This window comes from Salmo salar, chromosome 18, assembly GCF_965601325.2.
Source record: "Salmo salar chromosome 18, fSalSal1, whole genome shotgun sequence".
Taxonomy (NCBI): domain Eukaryota; kingdom Metazoa; phylum Chordata; class Actinopteri; order Salmoniformes; family Salmonidae; genus Salmo; species Salmo salar.
In genome coordinates, this window is record NC_138308.1 from 64,237,957 (window position 1) to 64,255,144 (window position 17,188).

A 17,188-nucleotide genomic window follows, 5' to 3' on the forward strand; every position below is an offset into this window, starting at 1 on the left:
AGCACTAAATGCTTCAGAGCATTGCATGCATAGGCCTATTGGCTTAGGCGTCCACTGTATTGATATATATATATATATATATTTTTTTAAATATATATACCCTACCATTCAAAAGTTTGGGGTCACTTAGAAATGTCCTTGTTTTCCATGAAAACATACATGAAATGATTTGCAAAATGAATAGGAAATATGGTCAAGACATTGACATGGTTATAAATAATGATTTTTAATTGAAATAATAATTGTATCCTTCAAACTCTGCTTTCGTCAAAGAATCCTCCATTTGCAACAATTACAGACCTTTGGCATTCTAGTTGTCAATTTGTTGAGGTAATCTGAAGAGATTTCACCCCATGCTTCCTGAAGCACCTCCCACAAGTTGGATTGCTTTGGTCCCGTGTGGCTCAGTTGGTAGAGCATGGTGTTTGCAACGCCAGGGTTGTGGGTTCAATTCCCATTTCCCAGTATGGAAAAAGAATTATGAAATGTATGCATTCACTACTGTAAGTCGCTCTAGATAAGAGTGTCTGCTAAATGAATAAAATGTAAATGTAAAAATGGATTGGCTTGATGGGCACTTCTTACGTACCATACGATCAAGCTGCTCCCACAACAGCTCAATAGGGTTGAGACCCGGTGACTGTGCTGGCCACACCATTTTAGACAGAATACCAGATGACTGCTTCTTCCCTAAATAGTTCTTGCATAGTTTGGAGCTGTGCTTTGGGTCATTGTCCTGTTGTAGGAGGAAATTGGCTCCAATAAAGCGCCGTCCACAGGGTATGGCATGGTGTTGCAAGATGGAGTGATAGCCTTCCTTCTTCAAGATCCCTTTTACCCTGTACAAATCTCCCATTTTACCACCATCAAAGCACTTCCAGACCATCACATTGCCTCCACCATGCTTGACAGATGGCGTCAAGCACTCCTCCAGCATCTGTAGATTTTTTTCTGCGTCTCACGAATGTTCTTCTTTATGATCTGAACACCATAACTGAACACTGTCCATAACACTTTTTTCCAGTCTTCCTCTTTCCAGTGTCTGTGTACTTTTGCCCACCTTAATCTTTTCTTTTTATTGGCCAGTCTGAGATATGGCTTTTTCTTTGCAACTCTGCCTAGAAGGCCAGCATCCTGGAGTCGCCTCTTCACTGTTGACATTGAGACTGGTGTTTTGCGGGTACTATTTAATGAAGCTGCCAGTTGAGGACTTGTGAGGCATCTCTTTCTCAAACTAGATACTAATGTACTTGTCCTCTTGCTCGGTTGTGCACCGGGGCCTCCCATTCCTCTTTCTATTCTGGTTAGAGACAGTTTTCACTGTTCTGTGAAGGGAGTAGTACACAACATTGTACGAGATCTTCAGTTTCTTGGAAATTTCTCGCATGGAATAGCCTTCATTTCTCAGAACAAGTATATACTGATGAGTTTCAGAAGAAAGTTCTTTGTTTCTGGCCATTTTGAGCCTGTAATCAAACCCACAAATGCTGATGCTCCAGATACTCAACTAGTCTAAAGAAGGCCAGTTTTATTGCTTATTTAATCAGGAGAACAGTTTTCAGCTGTGATAACATAATTGCAAAAGGGTTTTCTAATGATCAATTAGCCTTTTAAAGTGATAAACTTGGATTAGCTAACAAAACATGCCATTGGAACACAGGAGTGATGGTTTCTGATAATGGGACTCTGTACGCCTATGTAGATATTCCATTAAAAAGCAGTCGTTTCCAGATACAATAGTCATTTACAACATTATCAATGTCTACACTGTATTTCTGATCAATTTGATGTTATTTTAATGGATAACAAATTAGATTTTCTTTTAAAAACAAGGACATTACTAAGTGACCCCAAACTTTTGAATGGTAGTGTAATAGTTTACAGTACCAGTCACAGGTTTGGACACATACTCATTCCAGGATTTGTCTTCATTTAGAATATTTTCTACAATGTAGAATAATAGTGAAGACATCAAAACAATGAAATAACACATATGGAATCATGTAGTATCCAAAAAAGTGTTAAACAAATCAACATGTATTTTAGATTTTAGATTCTTCAAAGTAGCCTCCTTTCTATTTGATATAACTATGTTTTCCCTATGAGGCTCAAACATAAGGGAAGGGTTTTAAAAATGGTTAAAAACATGCAAAAGGTTACTGTTGTCAGCTGCCTGCTGATGTAGCCAATAGTGCATGTCACTGAACGTGTGAGTGTGAGAAAGGCATTCTATGCCATCAAAAGGAACATACAATTGGACATTCCAATTAGGATCTGGCTAAAAACACTTGAATCAGTTATAGAACCCACTGCTCTTTTTGCTTGTGAGGTCTGGGGTCTGCTCACTAACCAAGAATTCACTAAATGCGACAAACAACAAATTGAAAATATCCTCTGTGTACAACGTAAAACACCAAATAATGCATGCAGAGCAGAATTAGGCCGATACTGTCACGTTCACTATCTTCAAACTCCAGATCATAAATAAACCAAGGCGCAGCGCCCATGGAATTCCACATCTTTGAACCTGTTTGGGCTAGGGGGCAGTATTGAGAATTTTGGGAAAAGTATGTGCCCATTTTTAACTGCCTCCTACACCAACTCAGAAGCTAGAATATGCATATTATTGTTCAGGTTTGGATAGAAAACACCCTGAAGTTTCTAAAACTGTTTGAATGGTGTCTGTGAGTATAACAGAACTCCTATGGCAGGCAAAAACCTGACAAGGTTTCATGCAGGAAGTGGCCTGTCTGACAAGGAGTCGTGCGTCTTGCATCTGTTTATTGAAAAGTAAGGATCTTAGCTGTAACGTGACAATTCCCAGGGCTCCAATAGGCTCTCAGGACGCGGGAAAATCATGAAGGTTGACGAGGCAGCCTCAGGCTGAAACAGATTATCATCTTATTCAAGTGTCCCATTAGGTGACAATGGAGTGAGGCGCGTGCGCGATTAGCCCCCGTGGAGTATTTTAATTCGGCTGTTTAGTTTATTGCAGATTCCCGGTCGGAATATTATCGCTTTTCTACGAGATAAATGGCATAAAAATTGGTTTTAAACGGCGGTTGACATGCTTCGAAGTACGGTAATGGAATATTTAGAATTTTATTGTCACGAATTGCGCCATGCGCGCGACACTTCTTTACTATTTCGGATAGTGTCTGGAACGCACGAACAAAACGCCGCTATTCGGATATAACGATGGATTATTTTGGACCAAACCAACATTTGTTATTGAAGTAGCAGTCCTGGGTGTGCATTCTGACGAAGACAACAAAAGGTAATCAAACTTTTATAATAGTAAATATGATTATGGTGAGTGCTAAACTTGCCGGGTGTCTAAATAGCGAGCCCGTGATGCCTGGGCTATGTACTTAGAATATTGCAAAATGTGCTTTCACCAAAAAGCTATGGAGCAGGAGGGGAGGACCGAGCCGGCCTGGAGGATAGGGGACAGAGAAAATCAAAGGATGCAGAAAGGGAGGAGAGGAGGGTTGAGGAGGCAGAATCAGGAGATAGGTTGGAGAAGGTTTGAGCAGAGGGAAGAGATGATAGGATGGAAGAGGAGAGAGTAGCGGGAGAGAGAGAGCGAAGGTTGCGACGGCGCAATACCATCCGAGTAGGGGCAGAGTGAGAAGTGTTGGATGAGAGCAAGAGGGAAAAGGATACAAGGTAGTGGTCGGAGATTTGGAGGGGAGTTGCAATGAGATTAGTGGAAGAACAGCATCTAGTAAAGATGAGGTCAAGCGTATTGCCTGCCTTGTGAGTAGGGGGGGAAGTTGAATTGAATTGCCTCAAGGAGAAAGCTACTAAAAGACTGTAGCTTAATTAGGCCAGGCCAAGAAAGGCATATTGATCCTGTGGAGTCAGAGACTGCTATGGAATGCACACCAAGTCCATATGACTTAGACACATCAAACGAAATCAGAGAAAGTGACAATCATGAAGGCAACAATGATGATGATGGGGGAAATCAGTGAAGGGGACATTCATGGAGCTGATGATGATGATGATGATGGGGAAATCAGTAAAAGGGATATTTATGGGGACTCAGACAATGACACAGTGATGGAATCAACTCTCTCCTCTTGGCTTGTTGTGAATAATATAAAGCAAGATTCTGAAAAAACATTGAGTTGATGATCTGCCATGTAGTGCACGTACACTGTTAAAAACTGATAAACATGTGCAGGTCGAAATTAAGTCTGGCATTGACTATGTGTTTTTGGGAGTAGAGAACATGCTGAAGAAGAACATAGACAAATGTCCCAGTTGCTTCACAGATGAGACTGAGTATTTGAATGTGTCTCTGAATGTTGATGGACTATCCCTATTCAAGATCTCAAAAACCATAACCTGGTCTGTGTTGTGTGGTGTCAACACCCCACCGATAGTTTTCCCAGTTGCACTGTCGTGGAAATTCTAAACCGAATGACCTCAACTTTCTTAATGATACCATACAAGAGATGAAGAAGCTTCAAGATGAGGGAATGGTGTATAGGGGCAGGCAAGTAAACATCCTTCTGACATATGTAGTGTGTGATGCACCAGCCAGAGCCATGGTAAAAGGAATCAAACAATTCTCAAGATACTACGGATGTGAGAGATGCATCTGGCTTGGGTGAGTTACATATCAGGATGTAGAAGACCTAGAGGCACGCACTGACAAGTCATTTAGAGAGCACACTCAACAAGAACATCACCAGCAGGTGTCTCCATTCATAGAGTTGAACATTGACATGATGAAGGCCTTCCCAGTAGACTATATGCATCAGGCTTGTCTGGATGTCACAAAGAAGTTGATTCTGACTTGGATGCATGGAAAGAGAGAAACAAGAATGTCTAGGGGTCATAATGCAAATATCAGTGCCAGCATGTTGGAGCTGAAACAGGCAGTGCCCAACATCTTTGCTCGTCAGCCTAGTGAGTCTAGATGAAATCGAAAGATGGAAAGCCACTGAATTCCGCCAATTCATGCTGTACATGGGCAAACTTGTACTTAAGACCAGACCTATATAAAAAAATTGACCTTCTCAGTGGCTATGTATATACTTGTCTGTCCAGACCTCATTGAGCAGCACTATGACTATGCAAAACAACTGCTAGCCTATTTTGTCAAGAAGGCCAGGGAGCTGTAAAGCCCAGAGTTTGTTGTTTACAATGTGCATAGCATGCTCCACATTGCAGATGATGCAAAACAACTTCGTGGACTGGAAAACTGTTCTGGCTTTCCGTTTGAAAACTACAATCAGAAATTTTAAAGAAGAGAAGATGGTCCGCTCTGGACACCATCCCTTGGCACAGATTGTCAAACGTCTCTCTGAGACTGTTGCTGTGGTTAAAAGACCTGTGTTTGCCAAAGAACGACAAAGTGAGAAATGCAGGAGGCCTGACAATGTGTTCCAGACAGGGAACAAGTTCTGCGAGGTGTGCGAGGAAGTGTCAAAGGGCGGTGGGTTCCTCAGCAGGGTGTACCATGACCTTGTGTCATTATCTTCTGATTGGTGTGTACCATGGTAGGACAGGGAATACCTCAATAAGAGTCCTTCCACTGGCAAGCCTAAACAAACCAGCTGTAATGGTCAAGGAGAGTGAGGACTCTGCTATATTTCTGAGAATTCTTCACAAGATGTAACAAGTAAGTGTATTACTGAAATAACAGCATAATGAGATCTTCAGAGTAGCCTAGTCAACAGAGTTCTCTGATGTGTCACTCAACCGCTTAATTAATAAAGGCATGTTTCATTTTGCAGATGCCAGTGTATGCAGTGGTGGAGTTCCACAATGAAACTCCAGTCACGGTGGCAGCAGTGGTAAAGCCATGGATCGTCACCACTAAGAAGATGCTAACTTCTTTAGAATCTTTGAAATAGAACCATAACATTAAACTAATTCATCCTTGGTCTGTACTGTGCTGTTAATGCCCGTGGATGACAATCAAGTACTTTTTCCTTTCATGGATTTCTGTGCTACTGGCCATCAACAGGCTACAGCAAGAAGCTGAAGAGAGGTGACGCTCCTGACAAGGAGAGTTGGCCTAAATATATTGTCCGTGTCATCCCTCACACAACAACTGGTAAAAGTGTCCATAATCAACCAAAAGTCACTGTCACTGTTACATTTCTGTTCTCCCAAATGTAATCCTACTTGTCCAAATTTCTCAGATGACTTCTCCAAAGCACGCCGCTTTGAAAAAAAAGCTGAAAAAATCTCCTATGTGGAAAGCACTAGTGAAATGGAGGCATGACCACACACTATCCCAGCTCGTTACCAGACTGGTTGTTCTGATGACAGCAGCATTAAGTTGATTATACACTGAGAATATTAGCATATGTGCAGATCCGATGCTTATGACATGTTTTCTGTTTTGTATCTAGCAACTGATATAGATGAGTTCTTTATGGAACCCTGCTTTCCCAAGAAAACTTTACGTTTACCTCTACCACCCAGATATCAGGACACAAATTGTCTTAAATGGAAAAAGTATTTAGGATTTCACAACCAACAGAATTTTTGCCCAATGCAATGCCAAATAAATCATGCTTCTTATGATTTGTAATTACCGAAAAATATCCCGCAAAAAGGAAAGGCCTCCAAAGTGTCCAGTGCACCACAAACTGTGTCATGCAGTGAGTATTGAGAGGAACCAATATTTTGGACAGTGACATACACTATATGGACACCCTACTAATTAGTTCAGGTGTTTTAGCCACACCCATTGCTAACAGGTGCATAAAATCCAGCTAAGCCTTTAGTTCCAGTGAAGGGTCATCTTAATGCTACAGGATACAAAGACATTTTAGACAATTGGGTGCTTCCAACTTTGTGGAAACAGTTTGGGGAAGGCCCTTTCCTGTTCCAGCATGACTGTGCCCCACAGACACACTCGAAAATCTTGTGGAAAGCCTACCCAGAAGAGTAGTGGCTGTTATAGCTGCAAAGGGGGGCCAACTCCATATTAATGCCCATGGTTTTGGAATGGGATGTCCAACAAGCTCTTATAGGTGTGATGGTCAGGTGTCCAGATACATTTGGCCATATAGTGTATATAGAATATATTCAAATTAAGCTGACAATCAAATCTGAGGTGGAGAAGAACAGATCTAAAATGTGTGTCACTGTCCATTTATCTTTGGTGTTGACTGTAATGGCATATTGAATTCACATACCTGAGTTTTATCTAATCTTCTACAACTTCCTACAGACCTACCAGCCAAAACAACAAATGGTGGAGTAGCGCTACCTGCAGCATCCAGTAAGAATTTTGCATACCTGTTACAGTACATAGTCAACCTCCCTTAGTAGTGCCCAACAGTATCAACACATCCCTCTCTATTTTTCCACTCAACCAAAACCGTTGTTTTTCTGAAATGTCACAATACACTGTTAAATGAATTGCTTTACGCTAAACCTCCTATCCATCCTCATAGGTCTCCAACAAAAGGAATCTGCATCCCCAAGTGCTGTGCAGTCTCAGGAGATAATTGCAATGATATCTTGTTAGTACTGTACATGTTCATCTGTGATTTGACAGTGCTTTGGTCAAAATAGCAACTCCCCTTTATTATTTTCTGCTAAAACAGCTTGTTTAGGACCCAATTATGTGTCTCCGTTCTAATCAACGATGTTGTCTTGTTAAGCCTTCTAGACAAAGGTACTGATGAAGCTAGGCAATATAATTGAGAACCAGCAAGAGCAACTGAGGCTCCTTAATGGTACAAGGCGATCAACCACAGCTGAGGACCTCGACATTCTTCCATCACCGTCAGACTCTGCGGCTGACCTGAAGCTACTGTGTAAGCAGAGCTCAACAGAGGAGAATTTTCGCAAACAATTGGTATGCTCTCACTTCAAGTACTTCTTCAACACAAAAAGATAAACACCAGCCGATAAAGTATTATAGGGCTACTACTGTAGGTCACATCTTTTTCATTGTTTCTGTCAGACATACCAGTAATCAAATTCTCAATTACTCGACTAGACATCCTATCTCAGGATGTATGGGTCCAACAAAGTGGGGAAGACTGTGAGGAGGACGATAAGGTGCATTGGGACCAACAGACTGTGATCCCAGTTCAGTATAAAAGGGAGAAAAAAGTTGCCAGTCAAAGACCGGCCTCTTTTAAGAGTCATGACAAGTAGGTGCACATTTATACCAGATACCCTAGTAGAACCTTTATTATTTATAGCTCAGAAGACACCCAGCATCTATTTATCCAGAATCCATTGGACTCCTTGTCCTAGATCTACAGTATAATATCATATTGTGCTGCTTTACTACTAATTAAACTGAATTATGATGTGTTTCAATCTCATTCAGAGGCCTGCAGCAAATGTCACAAAGAGGCCAAAATCACTGAGTGTGAGACCGAAATAGGTGAATGCCTGAAGCATGCAACAATTAAGGAGGGATGCAACAAATACAGATCAAAGGAAGGACAGGTGGAGTTCCACATCAGATATTTTGTGTTCATTAACAGTACGCAACTGTAGCACAAGTGTTTTACTTAGATGAAAATGTTGTTCTTCATTGTAATTTCTCTGAATGTTACTAGTCCAATGATGCGTTTTAACACAGTTACTTTGTTTCAGACCAAAGCACCTGAAATAATGGAGAGAGACAGAAGCTTAAGCACGAGCCCAAGAGACAGAAGCTCAAGAGACAGAAGCCCAAGAAACAGAAGTCCAAGAGACAGAATTTTTTTATATATAGTTGAAATTTCCTGTCTTTATTAGTTGAAGCAATTGTAGCATATTACACCTATTACCAACGTTAACCAACGTTTGTTAAACATTGGCGAACGTTGATGGATGTTTGAAATCCAACCAAACCAACGTTGGTGGATGTTCATTAACGTTTAAAAAGGAACTAATAGCCAATGTTCGCCAAACATTAATGACACCTATGACAAATGTTTACAAAACGTAATCTGTCTGCTACACTTTAATCAAAACCTAACATTTATCTGAATGCATTCAACATTTTTAGACAACTAATCCAACACCTAAAATTTTTTTTTATAAAATGGATTTTTGCTACCTGGGGTAGCCTTTTAGTAGCCTACTGCTATGCATGTTGACTCCCTACGCTGTCATTCCCCTGTAATTCTCTCTACTGAGGTAAAGACAGTTTCAAGTTGGATATTTGACGGATATTCACGCTTTCAAACCTCAATAGCTTTCAAACCAGTAGAAAGAGGAGGAAGGGAAGCGCTACTAAGGTACACAATAGTAAATGTTGGTAGACAGAAGGTGCTCTTCAAACCACTTGAGCAACAGACTCCAAATAAGAGTCATGATGTTGGAAAAATTGCGCACAACATTGCACTGGTCTTATTTTCACGATTTGGACATTAATTCACTTTACAAAGCTAATAAACATGTGGAAATGTGAGCAGCATTTTGTTTCCTTGATGAATTAGTTAGGGAGCGTAAACGAAGTACAAACTTTTTTTACATTTGAATTCCAACAGCTCCTTGGTCATGTGACCTACTTGACTCAAACAACGTTCAGAATGTCCACTGACTACCCTTCTATATTGCACACCCTTTGGTTTGTTCATTTTCATCTCACACATTTTTACATACATTTTTCAAACTTCAAAATTTCAATAGCTCCTTGGTCATGTGACCTATTGACTTCAAACACGTTTCAGAATGTCCACTGCCTACCCATCTATATTGCACATCCTTTAGTTCATCCATTTTCATCTCACATGATTTTACATGAATTTTACAAACTTTAAAATGTCAATAGCTCCTTGGTCATGTGACCTACTGACGTCAAACAAGGTTCAGAATGTCCACTAAGTGTCATGCCCTGACCATAGAAGCTTTTATTTTCTATGGTAGAGTAGGTCAGGGCATGATGGGTTGTGTCTAGTTTAGATTTTCTATGTTGTCATGTTCTTGTTTCTCTATTTCTATGTTTTTTTTTGTTGGGATGATCTCCAATTAGAGGCAGCTGGTCATCGTTGTCTCTAATTGGAGATTATACTTAAGTAGTTGTTTTTCTCACTTGGGTTTGTGGGAGATTGTATTTTGAGTAAGTGTATGTTGCACCTCTTCGTTTTGTTTTTGAGTTTATTTGTATGTCTTGCATAGTTTCACAGTTATAATAAAATGTGGAACGATTCACACGCTGCGCATTGGTCCCATTCTTCAGACAGCCATGACACTAAGTGTGCCTACACATTGCACACCCTTTAGTTTGTCCATTTTCATCTCACTTGATTTTACATTCATTTTTCAAAATTGAATATTTCTATAGCGCCTTTGTCATGTGACCTAACTTCAAACAAGGTGCAGAATGTCCACTGACTACCCTTCTATATTGCACACCCTTTAGTTGGTCCATTTTCATCTCACAGGTTTTTACATGAATTTTTCTAACTTTACAATTTCATTAGATCCGTGGTCATGTGACCTACTGACTTCTGGATTCAAACAAACTTTAGAATGTCCACGGACTAGCCTTATATATTGCACACTCTTGTTTGTGTACTGTAAAATCACTCGATGTAATGTACATTTTTCATAGTTTTACATTTCAATAGCTTTTCAATAGTTCCTTGGTCATGTCAATTACACACCTAAGAAGTGTGCAGTGGATATACACCCATATTGCATAACCTCTAGTCATGTATCTTCTATATTGTTGTACATGAATATTAGTTTGACAATTATGGGGTTCAGTCCAGTGTTGTGTTTACCCTTTTCTTTATATTTATCTATAATAATTGGTAGTTCTAAGTAATTATTGTCCCTGTTTTTTTATTTTTACACAGTATTTAACAGTAGGAGAGAGACATATAATATCTCCTTTCATAGTTAATATCAACCATAAAGGAAAAGGGCAAAGTACGAGAGTCATGTTATTATGGTATGGATCAAGGACAGAGGTGTTCGAACAGAGGTGCTTAAAGGAAGGCGCACAGGTAGGCCTCATGAAAAATAATGTTTCATATGCTCTTATTAATCACAGTAATAGGCAGTGATTTGTCAGTCAGAGTGAGCTTGATAATGTGAAATAATTATTTTCATAGCATCACTTTCATATACTGTATATTAAGACAAATCCTTCTACTGTGAGTATTAGCACGCAGTTTACATGACTTGATATTTGAGTGCATTCACATTAAGCCACCTGCAGACAACTTACAAAATCCAATAGTGCATTTGAGGGTTCCTTTTTCTGATGAAAATAATTATTTGATGCATGGCCTACTATTTCTAACTGGAAAATAAATTCCTATGTCTTTTGTGTAACACCAAAATGTATAACATTCACACCACAACTACACGTTGAAACTACAGTTATTTTCCTGTGCAGTGATCAACTTACATTTTGATAGCTTTTTGTATTTCTAAGTGACATAAAGGTATCGACATAGTGATTAACTAACTTTTAATGTCATTACAGAAAACATACAACAAAAACAAAATGATTGAGTTAACAACACATTACAAACAGAGCATGTCATGAAACGGGCAAAAAAGATGACAATGGAAAGGGAAATATTGATGATGGCCAGAAATTCAGTCAACACCAACTAGATCATTACTCCAGAGACAGAGGGACAGAATGTGAGGCAGAGGCTCTAGAGGACAAGAAAGATGACATACCATTACAAAGTGACAAAGAGTACTCCAGAATCAGAGAGACAGAAGATGAGGCAGAGACTCTAGAGGACAGGAAAGATGACATAAAGGCACAAAGTGACAAAAAGTACTCCAGAGACAGAGAGACAGAAGATGAGGTAGAGACTCTAGAGGACAGGAAAGATGACATACAAGCACAAAGTGACGAAGAGTACTCCGGAGACAGAGGGACAGAACAAGAGAATGATGCTAAAAGAATGACCAGACCAGGGGCAAAGTCATTTTCCATTTCTATTAAGATGGACAGGTTGGAAGAAAATAAAGCCCTTACCAGGTACCTCGAATCTACAACAGCCATGGACAGATGTGCTATATTCTGAATTTAATAAGGTCAATCCATCAGCACCTTGGCATTCAAATACCAGCATATCAAAGCTAGTCACAGCCGAAAAAAGCCTCACCTTACTTCTGTGTCTCGGCCACCTACACCTTTCAGTCGTGTAAAGCGAAATACATGTTGAAACAACAAAAAAGGCCTAGCAAATATAGCAAATAACATCATGGTATTCAGATTTGGTGAGGTAACACACCAATGAAGTGAGAGAAGATGTAGGCATGTAAGATATAATCGCAGAGGTGCAGTAGCAAAGGCAGCACAAAAAGCTGTCAGCAACTACCACTACAGACAGTTAAAAAACACACGTACAGAAGAGATTTTGGCAGGCAACATTACAAGAAGCCTTTCAAAAGATATTCTCAAAGTGATTGGGGCTGAAATTAGAAAGAGCACAAGGCTACACGATGACATGATGCTAGAGCCCATGCTTGCACAAAAGGTTTTGAAGGAGTGTGCCACAACTTCAGCTACTACATTTGGATACATGCAGCACCTCTAAGTCGAGCCGTTTGCCATTCACTTGTACACAGAAGAGGGTTTGAAGATCCTAGTTGAACATCTGATAAAGCGCAGTCCAGTGACTCTTCATCTTGATGCCACTGGTGGGGTTGAGGATATACTAAATGGCTGAGGATATACTAAAAATGTCTGGTATGTAATGACATTGAATTCAAGGTAAATGTAAATTCTTTATTTGTATGTACTGTAGTTGTGTGGGACAGCCATACGTTCAGTTCATGCCTATGATTTCAACAAAGCCAATAACTGCTTCATGTGTGCGACTGAAAAAGAACCTGGATGTGGACCAAAGACTGACTGGGTTAGTAACTTTATTTAACATGTTTATAATCTTTTGACAACAGTGACGGCATGTAAGACAATTTATGATATAACACAATGGATGGCTAATTCTTCATACTGCATTGCTATTTTATTATTTATAACGTGTTACGCTTTGTTTTGTTTTAGATTGAATGTTTTGCATGTCAACGGTGGTTCCATGTGCTGTGCCTAGGAATGAAGAGAAGAGTTCAACAGAGTAAAGAACATAAACTGGAAGTGTTGTCTTTGTTGTTGAAAATGTATGCTATACCCCATCCAAATTGAAGAGGCTATGAAATGTTCATCATCCATGTATAAAGAGAAAGTTAACACTGTGAAATGTTTTGCATTTATTTGAAGTAAAGTGTCTGTTGACATGTTGGAAAAGATTAAAGGTCTACAATTTCTGTTTAATTGGTCAATATTACATTTTTATTCATTGATTTTCTGGCCACCATTACTGTGGTTACATGTTCAGTAAATGTATTGACCAGCAAACCCACTGCAGCCTACCTTACTAGCTCACTCTCCATCCCTGCTTTGGGCAATTAATAACATGACTCTCGTACTTTGCCCTTTTCTTTTATGGTTGACATTAATGATGACCAAGGAGCTATTGAGATTTTAAAGTTTGAAAAATTAATGTATATTAATGTGAGATGAAAATGGACAAACTAAAAGGTGTGCAATATAGATGGGTAGTCAGCGGACATTCTGAAGCTTGTTTGAAGTCAGTAGGTCACATGACCAAGGAGCTATTGACATTTTTAAGTTTGAAAAACTTCATGTAAAATCGAGTGAGATGAAAATGAACAAACTAAACGGTTGCAATATAGATGGGTAGGCAGTGGACATTCTGAACCTTGTTTGAAGTCAGTAGGTCACATGACCAAAGAGCTATTGAAATTCAAAAATGTAAATAAATAATTTCAAATAGTGGGATGAATCGACAACAAAAAGTGTGTGCAATGTGTGTCTATGCCATCGGGTTATCTACAACCAGTTTTGAACGTTTTAGGAGTATATGTTAAAGAGCTATTGAAATGATAAAAATTAGATTTGTCACTATGTTGACGGTCCCTATGTTGATGGTCCCTAACTGCTGTTGGTGGACGTAAGGAAAACTTCATGCGAATATCTGTCGAATATCCAACCTGAAACGGATTTTACCTCGGTGTTCTCTCTCGCTCTGTCTGCCTTTATCAAGGGCTGTCAAGGACAAACAGGAAAGTAAAAGGGTGAAGGAGAAATCCACCAAGATATTAAGATAGTTCAGTCACCTGAGCTACAAAATTTACAAGCTATACCAGTGGACTTTACGCACTGCACGTTCTTAACACCAGCTCACAGAATGAGAAAGAAAAGTCAGCCTGCCGACTTCAGAGGCACTTGAAAAGAACTGGGGAATAATAGAATGTCTTTGCTCTGAAAAAAACGAATGACAGAGTACATGAACACATTTATTTTCGGCTCCATTCATGTGTGGATTATTTTTCAACAGGACCATGCTGTGATCAATAGCTAAATCAATAAAAACGTATCTGCCAAGTAATAAAAGCCAGCCAAGAGTGACTTGAGGGCCTTTTTTATGGCAATGACAACAAGTCAGTTCATCAAATGTATGTCTTGGAAAATTGTCTTAAGAATAACACTTCTTACAAGAACTTGTAAATTCAATATAGACTTTAATACAGAGTAGTAAAGCCAAGCCGGTCCACGAACAACAACTGCCTTCCTTAGGCCCCGGCTCTGCTTTTATGCATATACAATACATAGGTCCATCCTTTATGTAAATGAAATAAAACCCCCTATGCGTTCTGCCACCATTTTCTTTCAACCCAATGGACAACGCCCTCATCTGCTTTTAGCTCTAACATATTGATGGCTAGACTCTCCTCATATGGATATGAAAATAATGCCTGCATTGCATGCTTACGCTTGGCATATATTTAGTCATGGCTATACATACAGCTTGCTTGGCCTTTACGTGGTTCCTGCTTGGGGATGTATAGCCATCAGTTATTTCCACTCAGGGCCTGCTGTCAGTCTCCTCTTTCGCTAGCTAATGTATTTCTATCTTTCTTTCCCTCAGCAAGTCTACCTTTCTCCCACATGTATGCCCTGCTAGAGCTGCCCTGGTCTACTGTAAGTGCTGTTATTGTAAAGTGGAAACGTCTAAACAAACATTGGCAGTAGAATGGCCTTACTGAAGAGCTCAATGACTTTCAACGTGGTACCATCATAGGATTCCTCCTTTCCAACAAGTTAGTTTGTCAAATTTCTGCCCTGCTAGAGCTGCCCTGGTCAACTGTAAGTGCTGTTATTGTGAAGTGGAAACATCCAGGAGCAACAACAGCTCAGCCATGAAGCGGTAGGCCACTAATGCTCACAGAACGGGACAGTTGAGTGCTGAAAAATTGTCTGTCCCCGGTTGCAACACTCACTACCAAGTTCCAAACTGACTCTGGAAATGGGTTTCCATGGCCGAGCAGCCGCACACAAGATCACCATGCGCAATGCCAAGCGTCGGCTGGAGTGGTGTAAAGCTTGCCGCCGTTGAACTCTGGAGCAGTGGAAATACATTCTCTGGAGTGATAAATCACGCTTCACCAGCTGGCAGTCCGACAGACGAATCTAGGCTTGGCGGATGCCAGGAGAACGCTACCTGCCCCAATGCATAGTGCCAACTGTAAAGTTTGGTGGAGGAGGAATAATGGTCTGGGGATGTTATTCATGGTTCAGGCTACGCCCCTTAGTTTCAGTGAAGGGAAATCTTAACGCTACAGTATACAATGACATTCTAGACGATTCTGTGCATTCAACTTTGTGGCAACAGTTTAGGGAATGCACCTTTCCTGTTTCAGCATGACAATGCCCCCTTGCACAAAGCGAGGTCCATACAGAAATTATTTGTTGAGATCGGTGTGGAAGAACTTGACTGGCCTTCACAGAGCCCTGAGCTCAACATCATTGAACACCTTTGGGATGAATTGGAACGTTGACTACGAGCCAGGGCTAATCGCCCAACATCAGTGCTCGACCTTACAAATGCTCGTGGATGAATGGAAGCAAGTCCCCGCAGCAATGTTCCAACATCTACTGGAAAGACATCCCAGAAGAGTGGAGGGTGTTACACCAGCAAAGTGGGGACCAACTCCATATTAATGCCCATGATTTTGGAATGAGATGTTCGACGAGCAGGTGTTCTCATACTTTTGATTATGTAGTGTACCTCCTCATAGCTCTCTCTCTCTCTCTCTCTCTGTCATGCAAAACACAGTTTTATTTCCTCCCCCTTTCTCACGAACCCTCTCAACATGAAGTGGGGTAACCTAGCCTAGCCTTGACGATACAACAGGGATAGACCAAAACATTACAGTAATGAACTTTGTGGGGCGGACTTCATATGCAGCCACGTTATCAGGTTTTTTACATCTTCAAAGGACTTTTATGTACACCATATTTCTAACATACACTACCGTTCAAAAGTTTGGGGTCACTTAGAAATGTCTTTGTTTTTGAAAGAAAAACAATTTTTTGGTCCATTAAAATAACATCAAATTGATCAGAAATACAGTGTAGACATTGTTAATGTTGTAAATGACTATTGTAGCTGGAAACGGCTGATTTTTTTTATGGAATATCTACATAGGCGTACAGAGGCCAATTATAAGCAACCATCACTCCTGTGTTCCAATGGCACGTTGTGTTAGCTAATCCAAGTTTATCATTTTAAAAGGCTAATTGATCATTAGAAAACCCTTATGCAATTATGTTAGCACAGCTGAAAACTGTTCTCCTGATTAAAGAAGCAATAAAACTGGCTTTCTTTAGAGTAGTTGAGTATGTGGAGCATCAACATTTGTGGGTTCGATTACAGGTTCAAAATGGCCAGAAACTTCTGAAAGTCATCACTATATACTTGTTCTGAGAAATGAAGGCTATTCCATGCGAGAAATTTCCAAGAAACTGAAGATCTGGTACAACGCTATGTACTACTCCCTTCACAGAACAGAGCCAAATGTCTCTAACCAGAATAGAAAGAGGAATGGGAGGCCTCGGTGCACAACTGAACAAGAGGACAAGTACATTAGAGTGTCTAGTTTGAGAAACAGATGCCTCACAAGTCCTCAACTGGCAGCTTCATTAAATAGTACCCGCACAACACCAGTCTCAACGTCAACAGTAAAGAGGCAACTCCGGGATGCTGGCCTTCTAGGTAGAGTTCTTCTGTCCAGTGTCTGTGTTCTTTTGCCCATCTTAATCTTTTCTTTTTATTGGCCAGTCTGAGATATGGCTTTTTCTTTGCAACTCTGCCAAGAAGGGCAGCATCCCGGAGTCGCCTCTTCACTGTTGACATTAAGACTGGTG

General features: G+C 40.2%; 1 long non-coding RNA gene across 1 annotated transcript; it reads left to right on the top strand.

The window, feature by feature from the left end:
* The first annotated feature begins 235 nt into the window (after window positions 1–235).
* LOC106577447 (uncharacterized) lies at window positions 236–9,391 on the top strand. The gene is made up of 5 exons (XR_014381382.1): window positions 236–7,496; window positions 7,638–7,834; window positions 7,979–8,135; window positions 8,318–8,439; window positions 8,590–9,391. It is a non-coding gene; the product is annotated as an uncharacterized LOC106577447 (long non-coding RNA).
* Window positions 9,392–17,188: the final 7,797 nt, after the last annotated feature.